Source organism: Mastomys coucha, unplaced genomic scaffold (assembly GCF_008632895.1).
Source record: "Mastomys coucha isolate ucsf_1 unplaced genomic scaffold, UCSF_Mcou_1 pScaffold15, whole genome shotgun sequence".
In the NCBI taxonomy this organism is placed as follows: Eukaryota; Metazoa; Chordata; class Mammalia; order Rodentia; family Muridae; genus Mastomys; species Mastomys coucha.
In genome coordinates this window covers 148,767,062-148,772,532 of record NW_022196897.1, presented here as the reverse complement: position 1 = coordinate 148,772,532, position 5,471 = coordinate 148,767,062, and the positions used below count along the sequence as shown (strand labels likewise).

The 5,471-nt window shown below is 37.1% G+C and overlaps 1 long non-coding RNA gene across 1 annotated transcript in view; it reads left to right on the top strand.

Moving 5' to 3' along the window:
• The window catches only part of LOC116092500, a 15,897-nt gene that overhangs the window by 8,187 nt on the left and 2,239 nt on the right, over positions 1-5,471 (top strand). The window lies entirely within an intron of this gene.

The following is a 5,471-nucleotide window of genomic DNA, read 5'->3' as shown; positions in this document are numbered from 1 at the left end:
ACAAGGTCTCATTATATACCTCTGCCTGACCTGGACAAGGCTGGCTTCAAACTCACGGAGATCCTCCTGCCTCTGCCTCTGCCTCTTGAGTGCTAGGATTAAAGGCATGCAGCACCATGCCTGTCATCAGCTTCCATCTTAACAGTGACAGTAATGACTTTGTTATATCTGTTGATTATGGTGTATAAATAAATTCTTTCTCCACTTCTCAAAGAGTGACCTCAGCTGCACTCAGTGACCAGCATTTTCCTTCTCCATGCTGCTCTTGGTCTCTGCTGCCCTGTTGGTCAGTCCGTCAAGCCTGCTATGGTTTTTCTGATGCTGGGATTTTGTCTGTATCATTTCCTTGGATAATGACTCTCTTCATACTTCTGCTTTCCTGCCCCATTGGTAGATACTTTCTCAGTTTTTGGATGGTAGCTCCCTACTGACCTCTTTTGAGAAGTATTTTTGGTCCCCTAATGAATACAGGATACTTACCATACCACCACATAGCTCTGTAGAGTACTGGCCTTAGTGGTTAGTGCAGAGTAATAATTCTATCATGGCATTTCCATGCTTATGTGCCATAACGCCCATATCTCCTCCCCACTGCCCGCCCCCGTGTACTCTTCTCATCTCTCTGGCTGGTTCCCGTGCTCTTTTCACATAGTCTTCCCTATTACCTTCGTGCATTGTGTTCTAGTACCTCACCCTCCCTCCCTCCCTCCCTCCCTCCTTCCCTCCTTCTCTCCTTCCTTCCCTCTCTTCTTCCCTCCCTCAAGATCCTGTCCTCCCTTCCTATGATCCTCTTTTTAGTCTCAGAATCTATGTACACATATAAATAGATGCACACAAATACATCATTTAAAACCCAAGTCCTGCCTATAAGAAAAAAAATACAGTATTTGTTTTTCTCAGCCTGACTCATTTTGTTTAACAGTGATTTTCAGCTGTGCCCATTTTTTTCTGAATATAATTTCAGTTTTAAAGGCTACATAAAATGTCATGATGTATAGACACATCATGGTCTCTATCTATTCAGCTATGGATAGACATCTAGGCTGGCTCCATTTCCTAGCTATTGTGGATAGTGTAGCAGGAAACATAGGTTTGCATGTATCTCTGTGATGTGTGGGTCCTTTGGGCATTAACCTGAGAGTGATGTAGTTGAATCATATGTTACTTCTATTTTTAGGTTTTTAAGGGACCCCCCCACCCCATACTGACTTTTGTAGTGGCTGTAGAAGTTCACACTCTCACTAACGGTAAGGGTTCCTCTCCCCCACATCCTCACCAGCATTGCTTGCCACTGCTTTTTTGACATTAGCCACACTGTGGTGAGATGGATTCTCAAGGCACTTTTAATTTGCATGTCTCTGATGACAAAGGATGTGGAGCACGTTCCAAGTGCTTATTGACCATTAGAATTTCTTCTTCTGAGATCTGTTCAGTTCATCAGCCACTTATTGACTGGATCATTTGTTTTCTAATGTTTCATTGCTGTTTGTGGGCTGATCTTTTGTGTGGTTGGCAAAGATCCTACTGTGTGTACACGAGTGTCTTTACTCTAGGGATCATTTCCTTTGTCATGTGGAAGGTTTTTAATTTCATGTAACCTCATTTATAATTTTTTGGGGATAATTTCTGATACTATTGGAATCTTTTTAGAAAGTCCTTGATTCTGCATGTATCTTACAGGGATTTATCTATGTTTTCCTGTACCAGTTTCAATTTTTAAAGATTACCTTAATTATTCATTTTGAATAAGTTTTTTTTTTCAGAGTGAGAACTATGGATCTAGTCTCATTCTTTGACAACATGGAGATCCAGTTTCCCCAGTGCCCTTTGTTAAAGAGGCCATCTTTTATTGACTGTTTTGACAGCCTTGTCAAAATTTGACTGTATCTGAGTGGGTGTATTTCTGGGTTGCTTATTCTCCATTGGTCTGCAATCTGTTCTTGAGACAGTACCATGCTGTTTACATTACTGTAGCTCTGCAGTGAAATTTAAGATCAGGTATTGTGATGTTTCCAGCATCGCTCTCTCTGTCCACAATTGGTTTAGTTTTTTTTTGGGGGGGGGGTCTTTTTGCTATAATGTGAGTTTTAGTTTTTTTCTACTTCTACAAAGAATGTCATTAGAATTTTCAATGGGGATTATGTGGAATCTGTAGATTGTCTTCAGAAACATAATCATATCCTTGGTTAGGTTTATAGAGTGTTTTTAAAAAAGCTACTGTGAGTGGAATTTCTTATTGATTTCTGTCTCAGTGGGTTCATTATTGGTATATAGAAAAGCCACTCATTCTTTAATGCTGATTTTGTATTCTGCTACTTTGCTGAAAGTGTTTATAAGGGCTAAGAGTTTTTCTGTGGTTTTTAAAGTCTTAAGTATAGAATCTTGTTGTCTGCAAATAGGTATAATTTGACTTACTCTTTTCTTGTTTGTAACCCTTTTATTTTGCTCATGTACTGCTAAGACTCAGCACTATATATTGAGTAGGAGTGGAGAAAATTGGCACTTTTGTCTTATTTCAGATTGTAGAGGAAATGGTTTCAACTTTCCTCACTTATTATAATGATGGCTATAGGTTTGGTGTATATTGCCTTTATCATGTTGGGATATCTTTCTTATATTCTTATTTTCCCCAAGACTTTTTATTATAAAAGCCTACTGAACTTTGTTGAGGCCTTTTCTACATTGATTGAGAAGAACATGTGGATCTGTCTTTAAGTCTACTTAGGAGCTGGATTATAGTTCTTGATTTGTGCATATTGAATAACCTTTTACCCTTAGAATGAGACTAGCTAGCTCACGGTATACAGTCTTCTTAATGCGTTCTTAAGTGTTCTTGGTGAATTTTTGTGTCTGTTTATTAGAGAAATGGGTCTATAGTTCTGTTTTGTTTTTTCTTGTGTGTGTGTGTGTGTGTGTGTCCAAAGTTGACTTTATATAATGAGTTTAGTTGTGTTCTTTCTATTTCGGTTTGGTAGACTTGACAATGAATCTGCCTAGTCCTGGACTTTTCCCTGTTAGGAGGTTTTTATTACTGCTTCCATCTTGCTGCTATGGATCTCTAGACATTGTTTATGTCTTCTTAATTTTACTTTTTGTGGGTGTATATACATGTGTGTCATTTGTACATGCTTACTTGCATGTGTGGACACATGTGTACATAGATACATGTATGAATGAGGCATGGAACTAGTGCTGGTGTCTTCCTTGATTGCTCTCTACCTTATTCATTGAGTTAGGGTCCCTCACTTGAACCTAGCTAATATAGCTGACTGGCATGTTCTGCCATTTCCTGTCTCTGCCTTTCCAGGCTCACATTACAGTCAAGCTGCATGGCTTATATGTGGGTTTCAGGGATCTGAACTCTGGTCCTTATGCTTTCTTGGCAAGTGTTTTACCCATCGAACTATTTCCTAAGACCCTTGATTTAATTTTCGTAGGTCTTATGTGTTCTACAGTCTATTTGTTCCTTCTTGATTCTTTCCCAATCTTTTTGAATGGAAGTTTTAACACTCCCTAGTAATTCTCTGTATTTCATTGGAATCCATACTAACTTGCCTCTTTCACCTTAATTTGATTAATGTAGGTTTTTTTTCTCTCTCTCTCCTTTTTTTTTTTTTTTTTTTTTTTTTTTTTTTTTTTTTTTTTTTTTTTTTTTTTTTTTTTTTTTTTTTTTTTTTTGGTTAGCTTGGCTGGGAGTTTGCCAATCTTATTTATTTTTGCAAAGATCCCACTCTTGCTTGATCAGTTCTATGGATTATCTCAATTGTAGAAATTTCTGCCATTTTGGGGTTTGGATTCATGTTTTCCTAGGATCCTTATGTGCACCATTAGTTTGTTTATTTGAGTCATATGCTTTTCTCTTACACCTAACTTGAACCATGCCCCATAGGTTCTGCTCAGTTTTATTCTCATTTAATTCTAGAAAATTTGAAATTTTGTTTCTGGATCTTTCAGTGACTTCTTGGTTATTCCAGACTGTAGTGTTCACTCTTCATCTATGCTTATGGTTTCTCTTGTTGCTGGTTCCTAGCTGTATTCTATTTGATAAGATACTAAAAATTATTTCCTTTTTTTTTTTTTTTTTGTATTTGAGAAGACCTAATGGGTAGCCTAAAAGATGGTCTATTCTAGAGAAGGTTCATGGACTGCCGAGAAGAACATATATCCTGTTTCTCTTGGATAGAATGTTCTGTATAATCTGTTGAGTCCATTTGATCTATGGTGCATTAAATGCTGGTTTTGTTAATTTTTAGTTTGAACGACTTATCTAAAGATGAACGTGGGTTATTCAAACGACCCACTCTTATTCCATCAATCCCGGTTTGACCTTTCATGTTCAATAATGTTTGTTTGTGTACAATTTAGAGTTCCAAATTTCAAAGCATGTATCTATAATTGTTATATCTTGATTTTGAACTGATACATGTTAATAATTCTTAGAGAAATTTGTGCAGTATATCTTGATCGTATCCACTCCCACTTCAGCTCCTCCCAGATCTACCTTTTTCTTCATCCCACTCTGTATTTTTCTTTCTGTCTCTCTGATTCTTTCTTTCACTCAGCAAATGTCCTGTGTTCCTTTTGTTAATATGTAGATGCTTGATTTATCTCCTTACACTAATTTTTTGTCTGAAGTCTACATAATCAGATATCAAAACAGCTGCATCCACTTATATTGGTATGTGTTCATTGTATGGATTACCTTTCATATTTTGACTCTTAGTCTGTTTTTACCAGTCACACTGTTTCTTAAAGTCAGCAGACAGTCAGATCTAATTCATCCATTCATTCAGATTACATTTCTGTATTGGTGAGTGGGGGATATTTGCATTTAAGGTTATTATTGGCATGTGTTTACTAATTCTTGTGAATCCCTTAGTTGTTTTTCTGGTCGGTTGGATGATCTTTGTTGGATTTTTCTTTCTCCCCTCTTAGTATCATAGCTGGTCTCCTGTGTTAGATATGATGAATCCATTCCCTGTTAGACATGATGGATCTAGTCCCAATTCTCCTTCATTTATCCATTGCTCTCACGAAATCAATTCTTTTCTGTGCTCTCCTGATCGTCTTTCTCCCTCCTCTGTGTATAGCATTCCTGTAGGCATCTTCTGTAATACTGGCTTGGTGGTTATGAACTGTCTCAGTGTGTGCTTATCATGAAATGTTCCTATTTCTTTGTTCATGTTAAAATATAGCTTGGCTCGATGTAGTAGTCTTGGTTAGTACTTATTTAGCTTCAGGGGCTGACACATATCCTTCTATGCTTTTCTGGATTTGAAGGGTGATAATGAACGACCTGATGCTGTTCTCAGGCTTCTGCTCTTGTAGGTGAGCTGGTGTTTCTTTCTGTAACTTTTGACATCATTTCTTTACTTTATCATTTTGACATCTTGACTATAATATATCATGGAGATATTTTTCTCTGGCCATATCCATCTGAGGTCAAATAGTTTTTTTTTTTTTTTTTTTTT